This window comes from Oncorhynchus masou, chromosome 31, assembly GCF_036934945.1.
Source record: "Oncorhynchus masou masou isolate Uvic2021 chromosome 31, UVic_Omas_1.1, whole genome shotgun sequence".
Taxonomy (NCBI): Eukaryota; Metazoa; Chordata; class Actinopteri; order Salmoniformes; family Salmonidae; genus Oncorhynchus; species Oncorhynchus masou.
Window position 1 is genome coordinate 49,676,708 of NC_088242.1, and position 12,962 is coordinate 49,689,669.

At 44.9% G+C, this 12,962-nt stretch overlaps 1 protein-coding gene across 4 annotated transcripts in view; it reads right to left on the minus strand.

Moving 5' to 3' along the window:
* The window catches only part of LOC135524063 (calcium/calmodulin-dependent protein kinase type 1D-like), a 53,538-nt gene that overhangs the window by 22,973 nt on the left and 17,603 nt on the right, over positions 1-12,962 (minus strand). The window contains exon 1 of one of the 4 annotated variants that reach the window (XM_064951217.1): positions 108-427. The exons of the other annotated variants lie outside the window; for them this stretch is intronic. The gene's annotated coding sequence lies outside the window, so the exon portion shown is untranslated. Of the gene's footprint in view, positions 1-107; positions 428-12,962 lie in introns of those variants that run through there. 4 annotated transcript variants of the gene reach the window in all.

A 12,962-nucleotide genomic window follows, 5' to 3' on the forward strand; every position in this document is an offset into this window, starting at 1 on the left:
AGCATTTCAGTGTAAGGTCTACACCTTTTGTATTCGGCGCACGTGACAAATAAACTTTGATTTGAGAGAGACAGAGGCGGCAGAGAGAGAAAATGAAAGAGAAGTACCTAGGTCCTCTTTGGACTGTTCCGAAGGATCATGCCATTGCCCCGACTCCCCAATTACCCTCTGGACAGCCCACATCTCCTGCCAAGTCACCACACCTTAACTCCCTCTGATAATCACCATTCCTCTGGTATAAAGTAGCCTGTGTTTCCGTAGTGTTTGTTCAGTGTGTGGTGGCATGGGGCGGCCCAATCCTTTGTTGTGCGTCCCTCACTTTTAAGTAAGTGCCCTTTATGTGTACGGAGAATTGTACAATGCCAACTTTCTAGCCTGTATGTTTATCGCCAATCAGACCGTTTATGATGCTATACTTTCCTTAGAATACTTCCTATGTTGTCTTGTATATCCTGTTCCATAGATATTGCGAAATGCCCTTTGATTGGTTAGCGTGCCGCCTCCTATCATAATTTGTATCACAAACTTACCTACCAGCCTTACAAGCCCTTACAAGCCATGTCCTTGTGCTGTGCCATTTAAAGTTAGTTAATAAAAACCCTGCATTGATCGTGTAGCCAACTTCCTCCATTATCTTTCCTCTCCTTCCCTCTCTGGCTTGCCCTTTCTCCTGCCTATACTCACGTTTACTTTTCTATATTCCCTTTACTTAGGTGTCATGTTCTTCTGTGTTCCCTGCTCTTTAACCACACAACAGAAATAAGTGCCTGAATGTTAGTCATTATCATACCCCTATACACCCCATCCATTCACACACACACACACACACACACACACACACACACACACACACACACACACACAGAGAGCAACCTCCGTTGCACTGCTGTTTTTAAAGCCTTGGCTCCTGTCGAGGGTCTATTATAGGGATGGACCACTGTTCTGTAGGCCAGCGGGTCAATCCAACCCCACTGCCAAAACAACGGGGTCTCAACTTATTATTGAGAGTAGAATACACCAAGAGCAATTTTGAAATGTGGTTGTGCATCAGCAGTTTATTTATGTCAGTCACTGAGTCACTCAATTAGCCCATGTCAGCATCTTTGACCTTTTATTATTGGTTAGTCTAGCCAGCTATCTAAACTTGTAATCATGGTCGAATTGCCAATCGTGGGCTCCCATTGATTTTGTTACTCACTAAGATACCATATTTAAAAACTGCAAGCGTTCCTCTCCACCCGGTGGAGAAATGTGTGAAGAATTGCAGGAAATTCATTACAAAAACAGGTATTTTTTTCTCCGCCTCATGGCAGAATGAGTAGAATTGCATCAAACCTGCTTTAAAACTGCAACATTTTCTCTATGCCCCATGGCAAAATATGTAGAATTGCAGGAAAGTAAGAAAACTTTAGCTGTCAAGAGGAGAGCTACTAAAATGTTTTGATCACAAGGTGTAGGGGGGTGCACCCAAAAGGCTAGCGCTGACTTTGACTTCATGTGTGGGTATGAATGTGTGTATGCAGACCTGCGAGCCACTGTGTGTGTGTGTGTGTGTGTGTAATTCGGCTCCTTTCAGCAGGCTCTAAACCTCCCCTGGTCATCAAATCCATGCTAATCCTGCTCTCCTCTACACACTCCATAGATCATAGATACAGTAACACACACACAGTCACACACCCTCCAGATACACATGCACGCACACACACACAAACTGCACAGGAACAGGCTGGCCTCTACAACCATCCAATAACACTCCTATAACCCTCTACCATCTTCTCTCTGTTGCAGGATTGAGACTTTAGTGAGAAAGAAAATCTGACTCATACGCAGCTGTGTGAATGTAATGTGTGTGTGTGTGTATGTGTGTGTGAGAAAGGTGTTCCGTGCATGTCTTTACCAGAGCATCGTATAGCTTGCGCTATGCTGCAGTCAGAGTGAAAGGAACACGATGATTAAAACCACAGGAAGCTTGGAGGGGATTGTTACAATGCACAGAAGCAAGCGTTCACCACACACACGGTTAGAAGACGGTTGCTGCAGTGCATTCTACCTTCACCTCGCACAGGGTGAGCCAGCATCATTTCCTGTTGGTAACTAAGAACGCCGCAGAGACTTTTGTCTCACTGCCACTACATGACACACACACGGTACATGATACACAATAGGGGCTCCCACAATATAGGCAACTCATTACGGGTGGAAGTAAGGACGCATATTTTCTTGAGGTTAAAAGAAAACATTTGGGCGTACACACAGTCAGACGAGAGAGTGACTACGTTTATTTTTTATTTCTTATAATGACACCTTATGTGACTGACTCTACCCTGTTTGACTATAATCCAAGGTGTGAGCTGGAACGTAAGCGCAGCATTAATTGAGGAGAAAAGCTTCATCTAAATTTGGCTCTTGAATAAAACTCCTTTCAATCCATTACTGGATTTAAAAATGACAGCGTGGCTCTACGAAATGACTTTGAATAAGTGTCACAATCTAGCAGTGCTATCAGTGGGTGTATGTCATAGACGAGTTGGCTTTGACCTTGAGCGCTTTACTGCCATGAATACACTGGCTCTCTTTTGCTCTGCTTTCGTGGAATAAGTAGCTGATTAGCTCCTAGTCGGTTACCTCAACAGGTCCTTCCAGAGTGAACAGGTACTTCCCTCTGTGAGCTACACTTGCAGGATTAAGAAATCTTGTCTGAGACCTGAAGACTTACGTTGGCTTCCCGGGCTAATGCCTCGGGCTTTAGCAGAGTGGCCTAACCCAGTCGTGACACACGAGATCCAGTTTCAAACCACAGTGGGTCACACCTGCATTGGTGTGTACGACTTGAGACCAGGCTACGATGCTGGCTAAGCTGACGAATGGATATTCCTCCTCTGTGAAACCCATTTGACAGCTGCTGTAGGCAATAAGCTTGTAACAAGACACCTAACACATCCAGTACTCTCAGGCTCAGGGCACTCAAACATGAAAAGCACTTGAACATCCTAAGATTCCTTTAGCGAGTCTGCTTAGGAAATGTTTCAAATGTAACTTTAGAAAAAGAAAAAACCTGAGACGGGTGCAGGGTGACGGTTTTTCATTTTCTCTAAAAAGAGCACGGGGGACTCGCATAATAAACCATTGGCAATTATGCGAATATAGAGTGAGTTTAAGTAAATGTTAAAAAGTGTGGAGTGGTTTTGGGGGTCACGGGGGCCGAGCTAGGCTAGAGTTGGTGTGTGTGTGTGTCTGCGTGCATGTCATGGCCTGTGCTACTGCGGTAGCTGCTGAGTCAGAGTAAATCACAGAGAATCATGTTGTGTAAGACGCATTAATGCTCCGCTTATGTCATCTATTGGATGGAAAGTCATTGCCAGCCAGGCTAGATAATCCAGATGGGGTAGAGCATGTACTGGTCTAATGGAATTACAATTCCCTTTTAGGGGTCGAGTTCATGGTCATCGTTCGGCTGCAGAACAGTCCACGGACCACAACCTTGCTCGAGTACGGTCACTGGCGTCCTTGTCCCGTCAGGACTATTCAGTTACCCAATACACAGCGTTATATGCCGACAGTCACCAAGACAAGCAACGTCTAAGGCGTATGACACGTCATGTCTCTCCAGTAGGACATTTACAAAGCGGCTGTGATTTAGTCAGTATCACAATGAGATGATAATGTTGTTATAAGCGGACATGCATGCTTATGACAGGTCTTACAGTGTCTTGTAACTGAATCATAATAGCTGCAGGCTAAAGTGTTGCCAAAATTCTTCTCAAAGTGATGATTACTGCCATGCTGTCTAGCAGCTACATCAATACTAGTGGGATGTCAAAGTTGGAATCCGTTGCGGTGAAACTGCCATGTCCGTTTGCAATATTACATCAACAGACATTATTTCAAGCAACGGATACTGTGGGGCGGCAGGGTAGCCTAGTGGTTAGAGCGTTGGACTAGCAACCGGGAGGTTGCAAGTTCAGATCCCCGAGCTGACAAGGTACAAATCTGCCGTCATTGAAAAGAAGAATTTGTTCATAACTGACTTGCCTAGTTAAATAAAGGTTAAAAAAATAAATAATAATTCCCTTGGACAGTACTGCACGTGCGTCACAAGAACAAGAGCAGAGAATGTATTATGATTAAGGTTGGCCTACATGCTGTTATGAGCTCTCATGAATTGAATCTATTATTCCTGAGAATAATATAACATTCTCTCATACTGATGATTACTAACAACTTCTGTCCAGTGTCTGCTACTGCATCAACACGGGACATTAGGCCTACATGTTGTTGTTATGAGCACTGGCTAGGGCCTTGGGTTGCTTTCCTGGAATGTAAGCTCTGTGCTCGGCTCGCCAGACTCTTGATTAAATGGGAGAAATAATCATTCTAATCTTTCTTTCCTGGAGGTTAGTTCGGCTGAGGCGAGAGAGCGAGAGAGAGAGAGAGGGCTGGCGGTCAGGTGAGAGGGATGAAGGGTGGGCGAGAGTGAGGGCAGGCGAGAGGGAGGGTGGGCGAGAGAGAGAGGGAGGGCGGGCAAGAGAGGGAGGGCGAGAGGGGGAGGGAAGGCGGGCGGCGAGAGGGAGGAGGGCGAGAGGAAGGAAAGGCGGGCGAGAGGGAGGGAGGGCGGGCGAGAGGGAGGAAAGGCGGGCGAGAGGGAGGGAGGGGGCGAGAGGGAGGGAGGGCGGGCGAGAGGGAGGGAGGGCGGGCGAGAGGGAGGGAGGGAGGGCGGGAGGGAGGGAGGGAGGGAGGGAGGGCGGGCGAGAGGGAGGGGGAGGGAGGGAGGGCGGGCGAGGGAGGGAGGGAGGGAGGGCGGGCGAGAGGGAGGGCGGGCGAGAGAGAAGGAGGGTGGGCGAGAGAGAGGGAGGGTGGGCGAGAGAGAGAGAGGGTGGGCGAGAGAGAGAGAGGGAGGGCGGGCAAGAGAGAGGGAGGGTGGGCGAGCAGGCGAGAGAGGGCAGGGGAGAGAGAGGGAGGGCGAGAGAGAGGGAGAGAGGGCGGGCGAGAGGGAGGGCGGGCGAGAGAGAGGGAGGGAGTGCGAAAGAGAGGGAGGGAGTGCGAAAGAGAGAGCAAGAGAGAGGGGAGAGCAAGAGAGAGGGGGGCGACAGAGAGGGGGGTGAGAGAGAGGGGGGCGAGAGAGCGGACAAGAAAGAGACTGTAACTCGCCAAAATCTATTCTAAAGATTGCAGTTAAGCCTGAAATTCCATGTAAGTGTCCGACTGTTACTGTTTTGAAAATACAATAATTAAATTACGAACCTTGTTGGATTAGCCACGGGAAAAAAGACAGCTAGCCATGATTGGCTGAGATAATGAGTGGGTTGGACATGCCAAGAGATTAATTCAGATCGGTCTGCCATGTAGCATGCTTCTGTCTGTAATGAGCTGGTCAGTATGTGTATGTACTCCTTTATATAGCTTTTTGAAAAGATGTAGTAGAACTGCATAAGTGTTGCTCTCCACTTTCTGGAGGACCTAGTTTTGAAATCAGTGGAATTAGAGTGTGATAGCTAAGGAGATAAAAACTCATTTGATAGCAAATATGCAGCGGAGTAGAAAAGAGTACACACAGAACGCTGGTGTTTTATAAAACACCTGTCTCCGGATTACATCTTCAAATCAAATCAAATTTTATTTGTCACATACACATGGTTAGCAGATGTTAATGCGAGTGTAGCGAAATGCTTGTGCTTCTAGTTCCGACAATGCAGTAATAACCAACAAGTAATCTAACTAACAATTCCTAAACTACTGTCTTATACTCAGTGTAAGGGGATAAAGAATATGTACATAAGGATATATGAATGAGTGATGGTACAGAGCAGCATAGGCAAGATACAGTAGATGGTATCGAGTACAGTATATACATATGAGATGAGTATGTAAACAAAGTGGCATAGTTAAAGTGGCTAGTGATACATGTATTACATAAGGATGCAGTCGATGATATAGAGTACAGTATATACGTATGCATATGAGATGAATAATGTAGGGTAAGTAACATTATTGTCAGGACCCGGTTACGAACCTGGGTCTCCGGAGTGAGAAACAGTCACTTAACCAACTGAGCCACGAATAGTCAGCAGAACCCAGAAGATGAGGCAGACACAGCAGTACTTAAGACGGTGTATTTAATAAAGTAAAAAGGAGAAGTCCTTAAATACAAAAATGGCAAATCCAAAAGGTGGTAGGAATAGCACAAAAAAGCCTCAAGAGACACTCAAAAACAAAAACAGAATTCCACAAGAGCATCCACCGGAATCGACAAGAAAACACAGAACACTAGGGCTGGGTGCTAACATACAAACACAGAGCACAGAACTGAGGGAAACTAAGGGTTTAAATACAATCAGGGGAAACGAGGTACAGGTGCAAATAATAATGGGGAACAAGGGAAAAAACATAAGGTCAAAAAGCACAATGGGGGCATCTAGTGACCAAAACCCGGAACAACCCTGGCCAAATCCTGACAATTATATAAGGTAGCGTTGTTTAAAGTGGCTAGTGATATATTTACATCATTTCCCATCAATTCCCATTATTAAAGTGGCTGGAGTTGAGTCAGTGTCAGTGTGTTGGCAGCAGCCACTCAATGTTAGTGGTGGCTGTTTAACAGTCTGATGGCCTTGAGATAGAAGCTGTTTTTCAGTCTCTCGGTCCCAGCTTTGATGCACCTGTACTGACCTCGCCTTCTGGATGATAGCGGGGTGAACAGGCAGTGGCTCGGGTGGTTGATGTCCTTGATGATCTTTATGGCCTTCCTGTAACATCGGGTGGTGTAGGTGTCCTGGAGGGCAGGTAGTTTGCCCCCGGTGATGTGTTGTGCAGACCTCACTACCCTCTGGAGAGCCTTACGGTTGAGGGTGGAGCAGTTGCCGTACCAGGCGGTGATACAGCCCGCCAGGATGCTCTCGATTGTGCATCTGTAGAAGTTTGTGAGTGCTTTTGGTGACAAGCCAAATTTTTTCAGCCTCCTGAGGTTGAAGAGGCGCTGCTGCGCCTTCTTCACGATGCTGTCTGTGTGAGTGGACCAATTCAGTTTGTCTGTGATGTGTATGCCGAGGAACTTAAAACTTGCTACTCTCTCCACTACTGTTCCATCGATGTGGATAGGGTGGTGTTCCCTCTGCTGTTTCCTGAAGTCCACAATCATCTCCTTAGTTTTGTTGACGTTGAGTGTGAGGTTGTTTTCCTGACACCACACTCCGAGGGCCCTCACCTCCTCCCTGTAGGCCGTCTCGTCGTTTTTGGTAATCAAGCCTACCACTGTTGTGTTGTCCGCAAACTTGATGATTGAGTTGGAGGCGTGCGTGGCCACGCAGTCGTGGGTGAACAGGGAGTACAGGAGAGGGCTCAGAACGCACCCTTGTGGGGCCCCAGTATTGAGGATCAGCGGGGAGGAGATGTTGTTACCTACCCTCACCACCTGGGGGCGGCCCGTCAGGAAGTCCAGTACCCGGTTGCACAGGGCGGGGTCGAGACCCAGGGTCTCGAGCTTGATGACGAGCTTGGAGGGTACTATGGTGTTGAATGCCGAGCTGTAGTCGATGAACAGCATTCTCACATAGGTATTCCTCTTGTCCAGATGGGTTAGGGCAGTGTGCAGTGTGGTTGAGATTGCATCGTCTGTGGACCTATTTGAGCGGTAAGCAAATTGGAGTGGGTCTAGGGTGTCAGGTAGGGTGGAGGTGATATGGTCCTTGGACTAGTCTCTCAAAGCACTTCATGATGACGGAAGTGAGTGCTACGGGGCAGTAGTCGTTTAGCTCAGTTACCTTAGCTTTCTTGGGAACAGGAACAATGGTGGCCCTCTTGAATCATGTGGGAACAGCAGACTGGTATAGGGATTGATTGAATATGTCCGTAAACACACCAGCCAGCTGGTCTGCGCATGCTCTGAGGGCGCGGCTGGGGATGCCGTCTGGGCCTGCAGCCTTGCGAGGGTTAACACGTTTAAATGTTTTACTTACCTCGGCTGCAGTGAAGGAGAGTCCGCATGTTTTGGTTGCGGGCCGTGTCAGTGGCACTGTATTGTCCTCAAAGCAGGCAAAAAAGTTATTTAGTCTGCCTGGGAGCAAGACATCCTGGTCCGTGACTGGGCTGGATTTCTTCCTGTAGTCCGTGATTGACTGTAGACCCTGCCACATGCCTCTTGTGTCTGAGCCGTTGAATTGGGATTCTACTTTGTCTCTGTACTGACGCTTAGCTTGTTTGATAGCCTTACGGAGGGAATAGCTGCATTGTTTGTATTCAGTCATGTTACCAGACACCTTGCCCTGATTGAAAGCAGTGGTTCGCGCTTTCAGTTTCACGCTAATGCTGCCATCAATCCAAGGTTTCTGGTTAGGGAATGTTTTAATCGTTGCTAGGGGAACGACATCTTCAACGCACGTTCTAATGAACTCGCACACCGAATCAGCGTATTCGTCAATGTTGTTATCTGACGCAATACGAAACATTTCCCAGTCCACGTGATGGAAGCAGTCTTGGAGTGTGGAGTCAGCTTGGTCGGACCAGTGTTGGACAGACCTCAGCGTGGGAGCTTCTTTTTTTAGCTTTTGTCTGTAGGCAGGTATCAGCAAAATGGAGTCGTGGTCAGCTTTTCCGAAAGGGGGGCGGGGCAGGGCCTTATATGCATCGCGGAAGTTAGAGTAACAGTGATCCAAGGTTTTTCCGCCCCTGGTTGCGCAATCGATATGCTGATAAAATTTAGGGAGTCTTGTTTTCAGATTAGCCTTGTTAAAATCCCCAACAACAATGAATGCAGCCTCCGGATAAATGGTTTCCAGTTTGCAAAGAGTTAAATAAAGTTCGTTCAGAGCCATCGATGTGTTTGCTTGGGGGGATATATACGGCTGTGGTAGATAATGCGGTCTACATTTGATTGTGAGGAATTCTAAATCAGGTGAACAGAAGGATTTCTTTAAACTAAGAGCAAGCATGGTATCCATGACAGAGGGAGAAGCGTCCATCCATGTGTACGGTAAGAGAGTCTAGCTAGCTACATTCAGATAGACATTTCTAATTTTGTCAGAAAGTCGAGTTGGGATTATGCTTCATTGTTTAGCTAGCTAGCTACATGTCTTAACAAAAGACTCCACTATGCAAGTAACTATTTCAATAGAATGTTTATGTTGTCACTGCGACAATTGTTGCTCGACAAAGCTGGTAAATTCACTTTGGTTATCTATTCCGATTTCAGAGCAATCGTCTGAGTGTGCCAGAGAGCAGAATAACTGACAAATTTACAAACGCTCAACACCTGTTGAATATGGACGGTGTCAGTAAACGTTGGCAAAAAAGCATAATTAAATTTGCCAGCAGCACAGTTGCAGTCAGCAACACTTTGGTTAACACAAAAACAGCCTAACCAGCTCTGCTAGGGCGGGTAAAATGGTCAGATTGAGCTGTTCTCTCATTTGTGTCTGGAAGAAGCTAGCCAACATTAGCCAGTTAGCTTGACTGCTGCTGTTTGGTCAGAACGCTCAGATCAACGCTACTCCTCGGCCAGACCGTCAAGTGTGCTCTATGAACGCTCTGAGAGAAAAAAACTCGGAATTCACGAAATACAAATCTGACAAACGCTCTGAGTTTACGAACACCCAGAACACACTCTGGCACTCCAGATTAAATTTACAAACACACCCGTAGTATATACCAGACTTTAGGTCTCAAAATCTTTGGTTGCTTAGTACATAGCCTCACATGTAAATCCTTAAAGAGATTGGTGGGGTTAAAGCGTAAGAGGGTGTGAATGATGCTGAATGGGTGTAGAAAAGAAGAACTCTCCAGTAGGTGTACCAAAACACTCAAGGGCCATTTTCTCAAAAGTGACATTACAAGTTTAAAAGCAGAATGACTTTTGTTCCTCAATTGTAGTGTATGATATACAATTTTCCAGCTGAGTCTTCACATTTATCCATTGTAAAAAAAACATTGGATATTTTGCCTCAAGACCGAATTGAGACGGTCAGTCACAAATGTGGAAAAAGTCAAGGGGTATGAATACTTTCCGAATGTACTGTAAATGATGTGTATGTATTATGCAGGTACCTGATCTGAGCCATAAGGGAGACTAAGCATCTACAATATCAGATGGGGGGGCTGCAATGTAGCCTATTTGAAAATCACCATCATGTTTAGAAATCACCATCACCCACTAATAAATCGTATCATTTTTGCAAGATTAAGTGTATGAGCTAGTCATGTATCAATGTTTAAGAATTAGGTATGACATAGCCAATGAATATGTAGCACAAGTTTGGATTTCACCCCTCAAAATGAAATGGGTTTGACCGTTTGAAAGAATTATGAGCATATTTTCTTCTCCCACATTGGCCAACCAGTGCGCCTCATAAAAGTGATTCCACATGATAAATGTATCAAATTTACCCTGTATCTAAAAATAACAATATTGACTGACTGTTTAAAGCAAAACTACCAAAACTGATGGTGAATCTTAACAATCGAAATAAAATCAATTGTAAACACTGTTCAGCAAGTATAGCCAAATGAGAGTTGTTTCTGGTAGCTTACTTTTATTCCGGTAAAACAATTTTCAACAGCCCATAGATACGAATAACTTAGCAAATTACATACAGTGCCTTCAGAAAGTATTCATACCCCTTGACTTATTCCATATAATATTGTTACAGCGTGAATTCAAAATGGATTAAATAAATATTCTTCCTTGCCTATCTACACACAATATCCCATAATGACAAAGTAAAAACAGATTTTTAGAAATGTTTGCAAATTTACTGAATATGAAATACAGAAATCTAATTTACGTAAGTATTCACACCTCTGAGTCAATATGTGTTAGAATCCCCCTTGGCAGGGTTTACAGCTGTGTGTAACTAGGCCACTCAGGAACATTAAATGTTGTACAGTGTACAGTATATTTGCCGTGGTATTTTAGATTATTGTCCTGCTGAAAGGTGAATTTGTCTTCCAGTGTCTGTTGGAAAGCAGACTGATGAACCAGGTTTTTCCTCTGGGGCTTTGCCTGTGCTCAGCTCTTTTCCATTTATTTTCATCTTTAAAAAATGAGTCCTTGCCGATGACAAGCATAGCCATAACATGATGCAGCCACTCTGTCATTTAGGTTAGTATTGTGGAGTAACTACAATGTTGTTGATCCACCCTCAGTTGTTTTCTGCCATCACAGCCATTAAACTTTAAGTGTTTTAAAGTCCCCATTGACCTCATGGTGAAATCCCTGAGGGTGTATTGATACACCATCCAGTGTAATTATAAATTCATCATGCTCAAATGGATATTAAATGTCTGCTTTTTTTGTCTTTACCCATCTACCAATAGGTGCTCCTTTTTTTGCGAAGCATTGAAAAACCTCCCTTGTCTTTGTAGTTGAATCAGTGTCTGAAATCCCCTGCTCAACTGAAGGACCTTACAGATAATTGTACCTGTGGGGTATATAGGTAGTCATTCAAAAATCACTATTATGTTATTATGCATGCAACATATGTGACTTAAGCAAATGTTTCATACTGAACTTATTTAGGCCATAACAAAAAGGATTAAATAACTTGACTCAAGACATTCCAGCTTTTTATTTTTAATAATGGGGTGCGAATACTTTTTGAAGGCACTTTAGGTTGTGAACTAATGCTGCCTAATATCACACAAACTATTTTAGCATTTGAATGCTGAACGTGTTGCTCAGATGAGCAAGATCAGGAACAGGCCACCTACCACACATTGGTCTGCACGCGAAGTTGGCACAGTGCGCAGTTTGACTAGGTTACTAATATTCCCTAGGTTGTTGGGCATGACTGTCAAGACAGTTACATTCTTAATTTGACCATGAACGAGAGAACACATCAGTTGTACAAAAAAATCATATTTTTTGGAAGGTAGATACAAAGAAATAGGAGCAAAACATTCGTGAATCTGTGTATCGTAACTTTTGAATACATTTTCTGACCAATGCATGCTACATTTGGATCGTTTCGGGGTCCATGGACCTGAATCGTTAAATCCCTACTATTAACTAGACCCGTGTTTCCAGACCCAAATCCGAGCCAGCTCCCCTTACTATATCCTGTACTACTATCATGTCTGGGCGTCGTTATAAAGCGTCTCAGAGCAGGAGGGCTGATCTAGGATCAGGTGAAGAAGTCCTATGAATACAGGACCAGATTCAAGTAATCAGGGATTCAACGAATGCATGAGGAGGCAGAGACACTTCTGCACCCACATACGGACACACATACACTTACAACAGCCACAGCCACATCTAAAGGGTCCCCATCATCATACCAATTTCCTAGCTGCAGCTCAACTCAATCCCCTCTCCCACAAGAGCCAGCCACTCGTTTGAGGACCGACTGTGTGTACACACACACACACACACACACACACACACACTTTACTCCACAATCCCTCAGTGCCTGCCTGAAAGGAGACTAGCTACACTACAGCACTTTCCCTGAAAATAGGACTGGGTAAAGGAAGGTAATAAGAGAAAACCCTTTAAAGTGGTCTTAATGCTACAGAGCAGTCCAGTTACAGTGAATATGGTTATGGTGATCTAATTGTCCTGCACAGATGTGATAAGTAAAAGCAGGAGGCACTGTAGAAGTATTTGTTTGTTTCTGGTACTAAATGCATCTCTGACATCATCATTGAGAGCACCATCATTGAGTGCGAGCGAGAGCGAGATGCCGGCCAAGCAGCAGTGGATCTGACTGACTGATGTCGACAGGATCCGTGCGTGGGAAAAAATCCCTGGGGAAGCCAAGCCAGAACAAAAGCCTTATTACAACCTATGTGTTCTATAACAACCTATGTGTTCTTTTATTAGAACCTATGTGTTCTATTATTACAACCTGTGTTCTTTTATTACAACCTATGTGTTCTTATTACAACCTATGTGCTCTTATTACAACCTATGTGCTCTTATTACAACCTATGTGCTCTTATTTCAACCTATGTTGTACGTAAGGCCCAGAACATCA